At 43.8% G+C, this 17722-nt stretch overlaps 1 long non-coding RNA gene across 1 annotated transcript in view; it reads right to left on the reverse strand.

The window, feature by feature from the left end:
• Positions 1-3042: 3042 nt before the first annotated feature.
• The window catches only part of LOC103663711, a 332830-nt gene continuing 318150 nt past the window's right edge, over positions 3043-17722 (reverse strand). Inside the window, exons 13-15 of the long non-coding RNA XR_005832503.1 lie at positions 15093-15232; positions 8497-8647; positions 3043-4099 (exon numbers count right to left, since the gene is read on the reverse strand). This is a non-coding gene — a long non-coding RNA (uncharacterized LOC103663711). The remainder of the gene's footprint in view (positions 4100-8496; positions 8648-15092; positions 15233-17722) is intronic.

Consider the following 17722-nt stretch of genomic DNA (forward strand, 5'->3'; position numbering starts at 1 on the left):
CCCACCAAAAGGAAATAAGTAAAAATGGTTTCACAAAAGGCTCCAGAATCTTGAGGGATGAGCTTAAACTTCTGCTTTCTGAGGGAGGCCGGAGGACATTCCCTCAAAACCTTTTGAGTTTTCAAGGATAATGGGAGAGGTAAAAAGGAGAGCGAGGGAGCGGAGACGGAGAGAGTCAGGATATGTTCGTTCTATTTTTAAACCGTCGCCCACAGTTTAGAGTAAAGGAACACTCTGATGCTGTACTCCCACCCCTGTCACCTTCTGCTAAACACAAGAATCAGAACCTGCACACGTACGCGGCCCTGGGTTACTGGCTGCCACTACTGCCCAGATCCGCGAGCTAACCGACCATTGCACCCAGCCCTTCCCTAGCAGCGCCCGTGCCTTTCGGAGAACCCGGCGGCCCCGGGCAGGCTGGCGCAGAGAGAGCGAGGCAATTAGGAGCCGCCTTTTCCTGAGGGGAGGCAGCGCCCCCTTGGCAGGGCACGTTCGGCTTCCCCGGCTGGGCAGCCAGGGGTGAGCCACTGTTCCCCCAAGGGAGCCGGAGTGGTGGACGCGATGGCGTTTCCCAACGGGGTGCGGCGCGCGAGGCACCGGCGGCTCACTCCCGGGACACCTGTGTGCCGCGCACACACAGCCGCCGTGCTCCAGAGCACAGTTCGCGCTCTGTCACCTCCCAGCCAGCCCAGAACGCCAACGGCCGGGCGGCCGGTCCCCTTCCTCGTCGCCTGCGGCTGGGTCGCCCATCCTACGGACCCTCCTCGCCCCACTGTAGGCGTCTACAGCCGTCCCTCAGTGCCCCCGGGGCGGAACGGCAGCCGCCGGGGCGCGGACGCCCAGGGCCAAGAGCCACCCGACGGCCCTGCCGCCTCAGGGCCCCATCCCCGCCGGGCTCGGGACACTCACTCTTGAGCGCGCTGATGAGTGACTTCCCGTCCTTGATGAGCTCCTTGATGAATTTGTTGGTCTTGTCCAGCTCCGCTTCGTGCGACTTGAGCGTCTCTCGGAAGTGCGGGCTGTCGAGGCAGCAGTCGCTGAATTCGAGCGCGGGGAGCCCCATAGTGCCCGCGTCGCCGAGCCGGGGGGCGCGCCTCCCCCAGGGCCCGGGAGGCCCGCAGTCCCAAGCACGCACGCGGCGGGACCCCGGCCGGGACCCCCGACGCCCGCCGGCTCCACAGGTGTGGCGCCGGCTCGCCCTCCGCGCGGTGTCCGCCGGCGCGCAGGACTCCTGACCCGAGGGGGTACCCGGCCGAGGGGCGGCTGCTCCGCCGGCGCGCCACGGAGCGGCTGACGGGCAGGAAGAGTAGCGACGGACCCGCAGCGGTGCCGGGAAGAGAGCGAGCAGGCGAGCGAGAGCGGCCGCCGCCTCCCCGCCTCCTTCGCCTGTTCGCTCTCCAGCAGCCTCGAGCGCCCTCTCACAGCAGCCTCGGCCGCCCCGCCGGCGTCCGGGCCGCTCGAACCTGCTAGCGATGACCTAATCCCAGCCGGACCAATCAGCACGCCCGCCTCAGCCCGACCCCCCCCCCTCCCGGGGACACCCAGCCCTTCCGTGGCCTTGACCCAATCAGCGGGGCGTAGAGGCGGGGCCTGGGGCAGGGGGCGGGTCCACGCCACCGCCTAGGTCCGCAACACAAGCTCCGCCCCCTCCCGCCCGCGCGATGTTGCAGACCCTGTGCAGAGGAGGTGATCGCTACGGTGCATGGGCCCTTCCCACTCCTGATCTTGCTGACCTGCTGCGGCCAGGATCCGAACCCGAGGTGGTGCTTCTGCAGGTCTGGGGAACGGTGGACCCTAAATATGCCTAGCATGGAAAAACTGGGAATTGGGGCTGCAGTTCCCCTCAGCCCACCCTGCACGGGGGCAATCGAGCTTTCACTCAAAATGCAGCTCCGGACCCCGGGAGAACCTCGAGCGCGCCGAACTACCATGCCAACCCTAAACACACGCTCCTTATTCCAGTCAAGCCGAAAATATTGGCATCTTTGAATTACCAGCTCTTTTTGCCTGCAGTCTTCTTGCCCCCCCCCCCCAGTCCGGCCCCCTCATGGCCACTCCTGCTCAAAATCCGCCCACGGCTGCCCCCAGCCGAAGGATCTAACATCCTTAACGAGAATTCAGTCGCCTGTTGTTTTCCTGCTGGCCATCTAGCACAATTTTACATAATTACGTCCTGCCCGTCGTCCTTTGATACACTGTGAGCTTCACCAGGGCACGGACCACTGCAGTTTTCTTGAGCGCTGCTGCATTCCCAACACCTAGACCAGTGGCTTGCATTCAGGAACAGATATGGAGAGCTTCCCATGTGCTACGTGTGATACTCGTGCTCCGGTGATTGACAAGTATTTGTGGAATAAATGAATAAATCTTTCCCTACCTCCAGTGCGCTGCCTTGTTGTCCCTCTGTGCCACCCCTGGAATCAATTCAGGCAGCTCACTCACCGCTTTTCAGGCGGGGTCCCACGGTGTCTAGTGCTGAACTGTGAACTCCTGGAGGAGAGGGACTGTCGCTGAATAAATTTTTGTATGTCCAGGAACTAGCAGCCCTCCTTCGGTTAAGATTTTTTTGTTTGTTCTGTTTTTTTAAATAGGCCTGCCATGTGCAGGCGCTAAACTAGATGGTAGGATAGTAAGATGAGTAACACAGAATGAACCCAGCTGCTGCTGGTCGGTCGGGGAAACAGGAGAAAAGCAATAACGCTCCATGGTGAGACAGGAGAAGGCCTCAGCGCTTGGGAACACGGGGCAGAGGTTGCCAGCTCAGGAGCCAGAGAAGGCATCTATGTTGAGAAATAAATTGATTGGTTTATTGAATGCATAAATGAATGAATGAGTGTGGTCTGTTTGGTGTTGTATCTACAAATTTAGACTTGAAAGCAGGCCCAAACAGCTATCAGGTAGATAATTAAAATCCTGAAAACAGTTGCTCCTCACTTGCCAAGGATGAGAAAGATCTGCTTACTGCTGTATTTTGAGCACTTAACAGGTAGGTGTTCTGGTTCTCTATGGATACACAGCAAATCACACCGAAACTTAAGAGTCTAAAACAACAACAATCTTTTTATTTTCTCTCATGATCTCTGTGGGTCAGGAATCTGGGGGAGAGCTTAGCTGGGTAGCTCCAGCTTAGAGGCTGTCCTCTGTTCGCAGTCAGATGGTGACAGGCGCTGGAGCAGGGGTGGTTAGCTGAGCAGGTCCCTCTCCTTGGGTGGGGCCCAGGGCTTCTCCATGGGCTCTGTGCATGCTCGACTTTGGGCTTCCTCACTGCATGGCAGTCTCGGGACTCTAGTGTGAATGTCCCATCTCACAAGGGGAAAGCTGCACCAGCTTTTATGGCCTAGCCTTAGAAGTCACAAATTTCTACCACCTTCATTAGAGCAAGTCACAATCCCTCACAGATTCAAAGAGAAGAGAATGACACTGTGCCTCTAGGTGGGGAAGTGACAGGAACGGGAGATATTGTTACAGCCATGATTGAAAAAAACAATCTGCCACAGTGGGCCTGGCACAGGATATTCAATAAATGTTAAATGAATGAAACAAAATGGGGCCACAATGATTTATCTTCTCCTATTGCAGAATATTGGGCAATTGTGTATAAAGTAAAATAAATGTATTAATAATAATAATATTAGCTATCATTTGTCAAGCACTTAGTTTGTGCCACACACTATGCTAAATTATTTACATGCATTTAATCCCTACCAGGTAATATTGCTACTATGATAATCCCCATCTTTCAGATGAGAAATTGAGGCCCAGAATTGTAACTTAAACCAGGTTACATAGCTAAGAAGTGTGTGTGACACATTCATATACACATATACCTTAATAGGCCCATTTACAGGCAAATGTGTGGATAACATTTCATTTCTTATTAATTTAATCCAGAATTTCCATAAACACTTCCCATGCTTCAGGCAATATTATCAGAAAAAAAGAATCAGAATGCAGCAGTATAGTACAAAACCGGCACATGGAAGGTGCAGTTATCTCTCTCTTCCTAGAAAATAAGCTCCATAAAGTTGAGATTTTGTGTTGTCTGCTGCTACAGCCCCAGCTCTTAGAACAGCAGTGGGTACTTCAGAGCTGCACAACGCTAATAGGAGAGACACAAGTTTAATAAGGAAGAAAGAGCAATTCATGTGACAACATAGGCTGTGGCTACGAATGCAAAAAAAACAAAAGTCACTTTCATAGGAAATATAGAAATCATTCAAGGCAAAATAATTTGGCCTAAAATCTTTGAAAGATTGAATTCCTTTCAATGTGTCAAACAGCAAGTCTAAATAGTTCTACTTTCAGTATCAGTATATTCCGAATCTGTAATCTCTGACTTCAGCTGTGCAATTTATTTTACACCTGCCATACGATGACCTTCCATTCATAGAAAATTGGAAAGCGTTCTCATATATGTTCTCTCTGAGCCCACATAAACAGAGGTGAGCAGAGGCCACTCATTCACGGCTCTTGAACACAAACTGGAGAACAGGGCTGGTCCATGATGAAGGTTCTTAGGTCCTCATGTAACTAAGGACCAGAAATAGATGTAGCCTCTGGGGACTTGGATGATGACGTCAGCACAAGATTTCTCTCTCCATCCCATGAGCTGACCTTCCCCTATGGTGCCTTCACTCTCAGTGGCTCTCTGCTCCTCCAAACTTATATCCAGCAATATTAGCAGTAACAGAGGGGGTTTTTTTCCCCCAAGAATTATAGCAGAAATTACAAGACTGAAGCCAGAGGTTAAATGTAAAGCACCAGGGAGGAGTCGTTTCTCCACAAAGGACAAACAAAAGAAAAGAGGGAATTCATGCTGAATAGGCAGAAGCAATAATAAGCAGTACATCTGACCAGTGTCCCAACCCCCTCAAAATGAATGCTCCTTCTGCTATATTTCCATGGCTTTGTAATTCTAGTTAGCACGTATTCATTCTTTTTTATAGTTGATACCATATGTTGCTTTACACAGTGACTTCGCCTTTGTATTATTACCGGATAAGACATCAGTTTTCCGGTTTTAAAATAATGATTTGGGGATTATGTTGTAAATATTCTATGTCTCAATTGTGGTGATGGTTACACCAGCGTCGACATTTGTTAAAACGTATGGGTGCATTTTATTGTATCTAAATTACACCTCAATAAAGCTGATTTTAAGAAATAATGATGATGGTATGATATTGATGATATTTATTGAGCTTTTTTTCTGTAGTAGGATCTGTGCTAAGTACTTTATTGCATTTCCAACCTTTACTAAAATCTGGGAAGTAGGTACTATTACATCCCTATTTTATAGATAAAGCAACTAAAGATTAGAGAAGTAAGGTGCTAAGGTCACATACTGGGCTAAGAATTCAAATCTATCTGTCTTAAATAACTAACTGCATATAAGCTATCTAGAAGAAAGATATTTTATATATCTAAAAAATTAATACTAGTAGTCAAACCTAAAATTGGAATAAGATCACACATGAATGAAAGAGGAGGTATCTCATTCTGAAATGTATGTGTTTTTCCAGGACCATGTGCTGCTATGCCAATATATCAATAATTATGCAAGCCTCTAATTTGTTTTGGCTTTAAATCCAAGGCCCTACCATTAGCGTAGAAGCAACTGACTGAAAGAGACATGAAATCCTTATTTTCCTTGAAAGAAGAAAGAGTAATCTATCTTTACAAATTCATTGGTTTGTAGTTCTTCAGGGGAGGTGGCAGCACTTAATCAACATTCTTTGGCTCAAGAAATTAATGAAATTCATATTACTTGTAGTACACAGGTCTGTTTTATATGTCATCGACATTTTTAACGCCTGCTACTTTTTTACTCACTATCCTTTCCTTATTCGTTTACTATGTACCAGATACTCTCCTAAACACTTTACAAAAATTAATTCAATTAATCTCTAAACAACCCTTTTAGTATCTTACCTCCATTTTATAGTGAGGAAACTGAAAATGACTAACCTAAAGTCATAGTCACTAGCCTAGCTCCAGACTTAAGCTATGTTGCCAGCAGAACCCCAAGTGCCCAGCTAAGGAATTCAATTCCTCAGACTTCTACACAGCTGCTGGTGGCCATGCGCCATTTTTCTGGCCATCAAGATATAACTGGAAATCTACTGGGTAGGGCTTTGGAAAAGATTTTGGTTTTTTGATAAAGGGACAGCTGCCACACACTTTTTGCCCACCTTCCTTCCCTACTCTTTTTGTGTAGAATATGGATGTAACTCATTAAGAAGCAGCAGTCATCTTGCAACCATGAGGACAAATGCCACGTGCCAGGTGCCTTGGTGATATCCGTGAGCCACAACACCCGGCCCTAAAATGCCCACCTACCAACTACTCAGCACAGGAAGGGGGAAAAACACAACCTATTTAGGCCCCATTAATGGAGTTTTCTGTTACTCAAAGCCAGATACAATCCTAACTGATATGATGCACTAATCACAAAACCGATTGTATCACCTCCTCTTGAATTTTGGGCATCTGCATTAATACATGGTCCTTAAGGAGTTTCCAAAATGCAAAATCATTAGGCTTTTTTTTTTAAGATTTTATTTATTTACTTGTCAGAGAGAGAGAGAGCACAGGCAGGGGGGAGTGGCAGGCAGAGAGAGAAGCAGGCTTCCCATTAAGCAAGGAGCCCGGTGCGGAACTTGATCCCAGGACCCCGGGGTTAATGACCTGAGCTGAAGGCAGGGGCTTAACTGACTGGGCCACCCAGGTGTCCTGGAAAATCATTGGTTTGAAGGATGATTTCCTAAACATTTAAAGATAATGTCTACATTAACAGGAATGTGTATTAAATGAAGAAAGATATTTAAGAAAAATGATACTCCATCAATAAAAATAAGCTCGTTCAAAGACTGAGATGAAATAAGAAAACTATCAAAGATAATTTCAATTACAGACCCAGGATTATTTGGGTCCGTGAAAATAACTGGTCTATTTCTCGTAATCGTTGCTGCTGAAATGACCAAGTAAAACAGCTTACTTCAGTAAAGTAACCTACACAAGAGCAGTCCTGTGCACCTTGCTCTCTTTCTTGCCTCCAGATCTTCATGTACATGTATATATGCTTGAAATGCACATTAGCATATTAGAGGTCCTGAGATGTCCTGCAGTAAATAATCGTGTGAGACTGTTCTGAATGTAGTATTTCTCATTTTTCTTTGAGCAAAGAATCCTGTTTTCCCCACTATAACCCATATAGTTCGTGCTCTATGAAACCCATTTGAGAAATGAACAATATCATAGACACCAAGAATGAGGAATGCACAGGAGCAAGGGGTCATTTCTACTCTTTTGGTTGCATTTCAATTTTTGCAAAATAGAAAGTTTGTCAATGAGAATTTAAAAACTTTCTAAAGCAGGGCGCCTGGGTGGCTCAGTCATTGAGGGTCTGCCTTCGGCTCAGGGCGTGATCCTGGTGTTCTGGGATCGAGCCCCGCATCAGGCTCCTCCGCTTGGAGCCTGCTTCTTCCTCTCCCACTCCCCCTGCTTGTGTTCCCTCTCTCTCTGGCTGTCTCTCTCTGTCAAATGAATAAATAAAATCTTTAAAAAAAACACTTTCTAAAAAAACTAGAAAATGTTCACTATCCAACCTCAAATCCTTATTAATGGGTAGGTTTTCTTCTCTGGGGAGACCTGCTCCTTTGGATGGCTTGGGTTTTGAAGTGATGTTGTGGTTTTTAGCGGGTGCTAGGTCTGTTCAAGTGGCATTGGTGGCGTAGTGGAGGGCAGTATATCCGTAGAGAAATTATTCTCACCATCACTTACGTCCTTCTAAGGAGAAGCCAGTATGAAACAGGAGTACTAAAATGGGTTATCTTGCATCTAAATAAAGGGCAAAAGGGATATAATATCTGCTGGATCTACAAGAGTAGATGTTGGCAGATTTCTTTTATTTACTTCCCCACTTCCCTTTCTAGTTCATTTCTGGAATTTCCCATCACTTCATTTGTATTACCCGGCACCATCTGCAGAAAAATTTGACTTACAAAATTAGTGGCTGTACTACTCTCAAGCTTAAGAGTTGCACCCCTAAAACACTAACATTTTCCAATTTAAAAACTAGGTATTTTCTAAAGGTTGTTTTGCCTGAAAAGTGACAATGTGAACCAGCCCTGTGCTTCCCAATCTGATCTTATGACCTCTGCCAGCCCAGGAAGAAGTTTTCTGTGATCCATCATAAAACGAGAAAAACAGTAAGAATGCAATGACTTTTCCATAACGTGCATTCCATTTGGGGCAGCGCTTTCTATTTTGAGATGATGTCCTTCCTACAAATTTGGTATTAATATACTCATTTTTTTGGATTAACATACTCTTTTTCTTAAAGTAAGATGAAGATAAATGAGGTAGTAGCTGTATTAAAAAAAGCCCTTTGGCAAAATTATAAATTTGGAAGTCCTGTGTCCCTCCAACTTTGTTCGTCGCTGTTTTTTTTTTCCCTTAAGTAATCTCTACTCCCAATGCTGGGCTCAAACTCACCACCCTGCGATCAGGAGTCGCACGTTCCACCGACGCAGCCGGCCAGGCACCCGTTTGTTCCGTTTTTGATTTGAGTTTAGAAATGGCTCCTTGAACTCAGGGAACTTTTGTGTCTTGCTTGCTTTTCTGTTCCCTGTGACCTGCAGAAAGCCTAGCAATAGGAGGCAATCAATACAGTATGACAGATGTTAAAAGAGAAACTGAGGCACATAAAACTTTTTGAGAGTTTATTTGAGCAAACATCAATCCAATCAGGCAGCACCGAACAGAATGATTGGGAGCATGCCACCAAAAGGAGTTAAGGGCAAAGTTTTTATGGAGAAGACTTGGAAGCAAAGCAAAGCAATTATTTGGTTATAGCTTAAGTGGTTGCTTTATGTGGGAAAGCGGGGGTGGCTGTCTGTGATTGGTTCTTCTTCAGTTTCATTTTCTCGGATTCAAGTTCATTGAGTCCTACTTAGATTTTGTTTTGCTTACTTGGCTATCAAGGCATTAGAACAACCTCAGTTGGTCTCCTTGTTTAATCACTTTTTAACACAAACTAACCCAGAGATTGGCAGACTTTTTCTAGAACGGGTTTCCAGCCTTTTTGGACCATTCAGGCTCTGTTGTACCTCCTCAAATCTGAAGTCGTGGCAGGAAACCAGCCATAGACGATACATAAATGAATGAATATGGTGGGTGAGTTTCAAAAAGTTTATGGACATTGAAATCTAAATTTCATGTAATTTTCAGGCATCACAAACTCTTCTTTTAATGTTGTTTTCCAGCTGTTTTAAGATATAATACCCAATCTCAGTAAGCCATATAAAAATAAGTAGCAGGCTAGATTTGGCCCACAAGCCATAGTTTGCTGACCCCCGGACTAGCCAAATGAAAGAAAGGAAAAGCAATTCAAATCTATTTCTCTGGTCTATTGTTAGTGATGAGTATTATAAATGACAGTGAGGACACATTTTGCTACTAAAAAGGACCAGATAATATATCCATGAGTATAAAAAATAGTAGATAGACCTACTAAATTGAGTTAAAAGATTCAATTTCGTACTGTTCCCCAAAAAGTAGAAACAAGAAAACCAGGAGTCCCACTGAACACCAACCAATTATCTTTGAACTGGGCTATCCACGGACTCACAGAACCATGTAGCTTTAGAGCTAAAAGAGATTATGGAAAATATCCAATTCAATCGCATTGTCTTAAAGGAAAGGAAACTGAATACCAGGGAAGAAAGATACTTCCCTAAGGTCATTTATTTAAAGAATGAAAATAATCTAATAAGAAAAGAAGGCTTCTGAAGGCTGAATAAAAAATAAAGTTGTATAATGAAAAAAGCATCAGTTTTCATCCATAGGTTCAAATACGGGCTTTGACACAATGATTTTGAATCTCAGGTAAGTTACTTAACTATCTGAGTCTCAATGTCTTCATCTTTAGAAGACGGACAATACGTAATTATTACAGAGAGCTATAGTTAAGAACAAGTGAAATAATATACCTAGTACATTGTCAGGCATAGTAAGTGCTCAATAAACTATAACTTGTATTACTATATGAACTTTTAAAAACCTCACAATGGGGGCACCTGGGTAGCGCAGTCATTAAGCGTCTGCCTTCGGCTCAGGGCATGATCCCGGCGTTCCGGGATCGAGCCCCACATCGGGATCCTCGGCTAGGAGCCTGCTTCTTCCTCTCCCACTCCCCATGCTTGTGTTCTCTCTCTCGCTGGCTGTCTCTCTGTCACATAAATAAATAAAAAATCTTTAAAAAAAATAAAAATAAAAATAAAAACCTCAAAATGTACCATGCTTGCTAAAAACATCTTGAAATTATAGTTTTTAAAATGAGCACAGAAATGAAAGCCAAATATTTGATGTTTTAACAAAAATATTTTTATTTTTATTAGTTGAAATACTTCCTTGAATTTCTATTTATAGCATTAGTGAAAGACAATGAGTGCTTGTTTTAAAACTGAAATCACAAACTAACCACACTTCTACTTTAGGATGGAGGGTTTTTTTTTTTTTTTCTTATTTAGAATGGAATTTGATTAACAGTACTAACACAGGTCACTGAAATACCCCAAAGATTGTTCACCTATGGAGAAACCCTACCACTTGTGAATTTGTATTTAAGTTCCTTAGCTAACAATAATGTGGGGAAGATGAAGGATGTAGTTTAAAAGACATTGTCAAGAATGTTCTCGTATCATCTTTTTTTTTTTTTTAGGTTGATTTAAGTAGTCTCTACACCCAACGTGGGACTCGAACTCACCAACCAGAGATCAAGAGTTGCACACTCACCCAACTGAGTCAGCCAGGCGCCCTTCATATTATCTTTCATAAAGTAATGCCAAAAGCAAAATCTCAAGCATCAGACAGACATGGGTTTTAACCACAGCTCTGCCGCTTGCTGGCTGTGTGACTAGAGCCAGTTAATCTCTTAAAGTCTCAGGCATTTTAAGTATAAAATGGGGATGATAATGGTACGTACCTCACGGGGCTCTTGTACAAATTAAATGGTAGCATGCACAGAAAATTCTTACTGAGACCAGTGTCTACACGGTCTCAAGTGTTCAAAAACACATGAAGCAGTAACTAAGTAAATAAAGTTAAAGAAAGCAGTAACTGGCCACAGTGTTGGAAGATGAACTTAAACAAATTCCATTTTTATAATCTTTTGTCTCCTCTGCAGGATGTGAGGGGCAACTGTGACAGAACTGATTTTTCAGAGTTATAGTATAAGCTGGAACAGTAATGGTGCACTTGAAGCGAGAACTGGCTATAGGTCTCCTCCATTGTTCCAGTAAACCAGGAGGAAACCAAGAGCCTTGGGGGTTTCTAGGAACTAGGAACACAAGTTCAGTTCAGGACTCTAAGAAAGAAAAAGATTTTGCTGGTTACTTTGGAGATATTCCGATTTAACTCTTCAAGAAGCTTTCCTGCCCTTCTAATTGAAAATAGGCCTCCCTCTTAGTCTCCATTGTGATTCTGTATCTCAGACCCTTGCTTGTTTTCTTCAGTGTACGCATAACAATTTCAAGTTATGTGTTTATTGACCATTCCTCACACACATTATCTCCCCCTTCTCCCTACTCCTCCCCACTCCACTAGAATGTAAGCTCCCTGTTGGCAAGGATGGAGTGGGGACCATGTGGTTCATGGCTTGATCCTCCCGTGCCTAGAACAGCACCTGCATATTGTAAATTCACAGTAACTATCCGGTGAATGAACCAACAAATGAATGAATGAATGAATGAATGAATGAATGAATGAATGACTTGATGAATGGGCAGGCCTGGCAGAAGCTTCAGGCTTTCCTTAGAAGTGTAGAAAGGAAGGGGAACTGATCTTGTGGCTGCCACAAGAGGAAAAGGAAACTAGTAAAACTGTGGCCACACACACCCAGCCTGAAGTCCTGGACCACAGGGGAGGGAACACAGGGAGTGTGTGATACCTGGGTGATTCCAGGCCAAAGGAGTTACACACACACCCAGAAATACAGTATCCAAAGACTGGGGTACATCAGAATTTGCTGGGTTGTGTGTTACTTCAGGCACAGTAATCTTTCTTCACTTGGCCTCTGGGTCACCTCCCACTCACTGCCCTTGGGTCTCCTTTCTCACTGGCCCCTCTCCCTCCATTTCCTTTGCTGATTCTTCCCTATTCTCTTGTCCTCTGAACACTGGACTTTCCCAGGTTAGTTGTAAAATCTCTATTCATACACACCTAGATTACTCCAACCTGTCTCAGGGTCACTAATACTATCTGCATCCTAACAAACACCGAATAGCTACCCTAGTTGTGACCCCTCCTCTGAACTCTGGACAGGCATACACAGCTTGACTGCTCAACACTCCACCTGTCTACCTAAATAAGCATATCAGAGTTAGAAAGAGACCCGGACTGAACTCTTGATTTTCTCCCCAAATCTGCTCTTCCCAATGGCAAATCCAAACCCACAGATGTTGAAGCCAACAACCTTACAAGGATCCTTGTCTTCCCCCTCAACAAGCTACCTCCAATTACTGGCAAGCTCTGTTGGCTGAGTCTTCAGTACAAACCCATAATCTGACTGCTTTTCCATCTCTTCTGCTTACCGTGGTCCAAGCTACTGTCATATTTTTCCTAGATTATTGCAGTAATCTCCTAATTGGTCTCCTGACTCTGCCCATGCTGCCTGTAGTTAAGCCTCCCTCAAGCAGTCAGAGTGATCCTTACAGAACAGTCAATTATATCATATCATTCTTCTGATCAAAAGCCTCCAGTGGCCTTCCATCTTACCAAAAGAAAAGCAAAAGCATGATATGACCCTGTTCTCCCCCAACTCTGCTCTGACTGGCTGACAATCCATATGGATCTCAAATTAATTTTAAAAGTGTTAGTCTGGGGGGCTAAGTTGGTTAAGTGTCTGCCTTTGGCTCAGGTCATGATTTGGGCGTCCTGGGATCGAACCCCATGTCAGGCTCCATGCTCAGCCTTTCCCTTGGTCCTGCTCATGCTCTCTTTCTCTCTCTCTCTCAAATAAACAGATTAAAATAAATAGATAAAAGTATTTTATTTATTTATTTGAGAGAGAGAGCACAAGCAAGGGTAGCAGGAGAGGGAGGAGCAGGCTCCCCACTGAGCAGGGAGCCCAATGTGGGGCTCAATCCCAGGACCCTGGGATCATGACCTGAGCCGAAGGCAGACACTTAACCAAATGAGCCACCCAGATGCCCCTAAGTAAATAAAATCTATAAAAAAATACTGGTCTGAAAATTTGGCACACACTTAGAAGATCTGACTATAAATAAATAAACAGTTTTAGCTGGAGAAATACCTGATTTTTTCTTTAATTTAATTCCATTGTAGTTAACATACAGTGTTATATTAGTTTCAGGTGTACAATATAGTGATTCAACAAGTCTATACATTACCCAGTGCTCATCATGGTAAGTGTGCTCTTAATCTCCTTCACCTATTTCACCCATCGCCCAACCCACCCCCCCCTCTGGTCACCACCACTTTTTCTCTGTATTTAAGAGTCTGTTTATTTTGTTTGCCTCTTTTTTACTTTGTTCATTTGTTTTGTTTCTTAAACTCCACATATGAGTGATATTGTATGGTATTTGTCTTTCCCTGACTGACTTATTTCACTTAGCATTATACTCTCTAGATCCATCCATGTAGCTTTTTATGCTGCTATCAGCCATAAAAAGAATGAAATCTTGCCATTTCCAGCTTCTTTCTCCATTCATCTATGGATGGACACTTGGGCTGCCTCCATAATTCAGCTATTACAAATAATACTGCAATAAACACAGTACATGTATCTTTTTGAGTTAGTGGTTTTGTATTGTTTGGGTAAATACTCAGTAGTGGAATTACTGGATCATAGGGCAGTTCTATTTTTAATTTTTTGAGGAAGCTCAATGCTGTTTTCCTCAGTGGTTGCACCAGTTTGCATTCCCACCAACAGTTCACAAGGGTTCCTTTTTCTTCACATCCTCACCAACACCTGTTGTTTCTTATTAGTCACTTTTCTGATCCCATGCTATCAGACCAGCACATATTTTAGGGTCTTCAGCAATTGCTTTTGGTCCCTAGAGTTAATCCTTTGGGCAAAAATGCAAATTAGATTACCTCTAAGTTTCTGCCAATAACCCTCTAACCCAGTTTTGGACAACATTACCCTCTAGTTTTGGTATCTTAAGGGGTATCTTTTCATACCATGAAAGCTACCAAGGCTAAAACATCTGCTCCACTTAGGAGGACACATAGACCTTCAACAGACACTTTTGAAATCCGACTAGGTTTCAGGTGCTGGTGAGGCACTGAGGAGTCAAGGATGAGCAAGACATGCCCACGTCTTCAAGGAACTCACAAAGGAGTCCAGGTGATGGCAAGAGGACCTGAGCTTTACAGAGCAATGACAGAGGGATGCCCAGCGTACTACAGGAGCCAAGTAGAGGGCACCCAGCTCAGCCTGAAGAGAGTCAGCCAGGCTTCCCAGAGGGACTGGCAGCTCAGCTGAGGCTTACATGGAGGTATACAAATGGAGGTACACAGTGGGTCATACACCAGAGTGTAGCACATAAGCAAAGAATCTGCATACTGTGTACAGGAAACCACAGACATTCTAGGCAAGTTACTCTTAAGGCCAGGCTGGAAAGGAAGGCAGAGAGCAGGACACAGAGAACTTGATTTAACATAATCAAGGAGCATGAACTTTGTTCAGTAGGCAACAGAGAGCCACTGAAGCAGGAGAGCGTGGATGCTATAAGGACATGCCTGGAGGCGGGCAGACCGCAGCAAGGCTGGGGCAGCATCCAAGGAGATGATGATACAGGTCTGAATTAGGTGGGAGGAGTGGAGATGGGGAGAAAGGCAGGCTTAAGAAACAGTGAGTTAAAATTAGTGGAACTTGATGTGAAGGAGACCAGGAGGAGGCAAGGGTAACCTTATGGTTTCTCTTCTTGAGGCTATTACCAAGTCCAAGTAATACCATCAGGCAGGAAAAGGATTTCATTTTAGGGGTGTGAAAGAACTTGAAACTTTTAAGGAAAAGCATTCATTCATTTATCCATTAATTTAAGAGCTATTTATAAAGTACCTACCATGTGAATGTAGGAGTGTGAATGTGGAGAGGTCTGGACTTCAGAGAGTGGGCGTCATTAGCACACAGATGATCGGAAGTTAACCCATGAGGATGGCTGGCATAGTACTTGGCCCAAAGGAGGCTGTCCGTGGGTACCTGCTGGAAACAATGAATGAAGAGTTACTCTGTTTGTAAGAAGAACAGAGCTGGAAACAAACCATGACACTCTGGAAAACACCAATAGTTCAGGCTTGGGTAAAGGATACAGAAATGGAGTAGTCAGAAGTATGCACGAGTGGAAAGATGTAATGTCATGAAAATAAAGTGAGATAGGAACCAAGTGCATACACATTATTGGTATTAGAAAGGCACTTTTATTCTGAGCCTTCCCGTGTTAAAATTTCTTCAGGAATTATTTCTGAGTGGAAAGTGAAATGGGTCTCTAGACAAATGTAGAACCCCCTCCAAAAAAAAAAAAAAAAAAGCCTTTCTTTTTTTTTCCTAGACATTTGTCACCTTGTAATCCAAGGATTATTTGGGCAAGAGTTGGATTTCTAGTTACCAAATTTAATTACCAAGTTTGTGCTCTTCTGTGATTTTGCTTAAATCCGTTTGAATATTTTTTTTCTCACAGATGATTATTTTCTGCTCTCGGTGTTAACTCCCTAAAGCTGATTTAAACCAGAGGATGTAAATTTGTCAATGTGAAAACAATGCAATGTCTAGGACCTGATGGCATCATTAAGTATTATATTCATCTTAGTATTATATTATATTATATTATATTATATTATATTATATTCATCTATATTATATTATATTATATTATATTATATTATATTATATTATATTATATTAGTAGACATCTAATTTTTTTTTTGAGTATTTATTTATTTTTTTATTTATTTATTTTTAATGTTTTTTTTATTATATTATGTTAGTCACCATGCAGTAGACATCTAATTTTTGTTTGTTTTTTCTTTTGTTTTGGTCTTTGCCTACCCAGCATCCATACCCCATTCTTATGATAATGGCATCCGAGTTTTCTTGGGGAACCACTTCTTCCCCAATTCAAGTCCAGGTAATTTGGGTTGAGGTGACTATACTGGGCTTCAACGGGAAGGCATGTGACCCAGGGTTGACAATAAAGCACTGTGACGCCCCCGGCTCAATGACTGGCTCATAGACTGGCACATGACCCCGTCAGAGGCAAAGAGATAGAATTCTTGGTTGCTAGAGCAACCAGGCCAAAGGTACTAGGTTGAACTTGAAGCTGGGTGGATATATATGGATATATACCTGGAGATAATGTGAGCCACCATATAATAGGGAGAGCCTCTGAGAATGAAGTTGATGTAGAGAAAAGAAGAGGTGAGACATGAAGAGAGAGAGAGAGACTGACAAAGTACCTAAGACACTGTGATCCTCGATCTGGCCATACCTGAATCTAGCTAGTATACTGCTATACTTCTTAGTTATAAGAGCCAATCAATTTCCTTTAAAGCTTTGGCCACATTTTGTAAGCTTTCCCACCACTTGCACCCAAAAAGACCATTTTGAGACACATAATGGCATCATTTTTTCTGCTTTATCCACTGACGGAGAATCAACTGTCTAAAGTCACAGAAACTACCTTAGCCCAACTAGCCTATGAATTGCAACCCACACTGCGCACAGCATCTGTAGGTAATCCTCTCGTCACCTTCTGTGTCAGCCTCATTCTCTACTTGATGTTCTCTCTGTCCCAGCTCTCTGTTCCTCACCTGAACTCATGGAACCCACAACGTTCTACATTGTAAAGTCCACTAGGCTGTGGTCCTCACTGCTTCCCATGGACACTTCCTGTGTATTATGTTCACCTCCAGCGGGCTCTCTCTACCCTAGCAATCTGTCCGTTTTAGTAACTAGGGGCAGGACTGGATGACTGAATGACAGCCACTTCTGTCCCCAAGCTTGGAAAGCCCAGTGCCCAACTGTTGGTCTCTGGCCACCACCTAGTACCACCAGTATACTCAAGCCTTCTTGTCCTGAATGCCATACCTGCTGCTGTTTTTTCCTCCCTCCCATCTGAGGACAAGTTTAGCCTGATGTTATCCCCAACTCTGTCATTTCCATCACTGCTGTGCCACCCAGGACCTTTGCCATAACCCCTCAAGGATCCTGGGAGTGTCTATGAAATCATACCTTAGTCTAGAGGAATCCAGCTTTCAAACACTATTTCAAAAGCACCGTGATGACACTCTCCCTAATCAAATAAGGCTGTTTAAGGTTGTTTCCCCTTTTCCTGCCTCCAAACAGGCAAGGTAAGTCATTCTTATCTGCCAAGAGAGGAAAACAGCTATCTTCCGAATTATAAAAGAGAAGAATTTTTCTGCCAGCTTTTGCTAGAAGCCCTGGGAAATAACAGAGGATCAACACTTCCAAGTGTAGATGATCTCCTTCCTCTGCCTTTACTACCTTTCTCTCATCAATGAGTATAAACTGAGTAGCCTTTTATGTTCTTGTCAAGCCCTAGAAAACTGAGTTGTAATCATTTAACTCAAATACAACAAATGTTTAATGAGCATCTATTACCCGCCAGGCACTGGGCTAGGTAAAGCGCATACAGAGGAGAGTCATACAGGATCTTGCCTTCATTTAAATTGTTCT

This window comes from Ursus maritimus, unplaced genomic scaffold (genome assembly GCF_017311325.1).
Source record: "Ursus maritimus isolate PB19 unplaced genomic scaffold, ASM1731132v1 scaffold_5, whole genome shotgun sequence".
NCBI classification, from domain to species: Eukaryota; Metazoa; Chordata; class Mammalia; order Carnivora; family Ursidae; genus Ursus; species Ursus maritimus.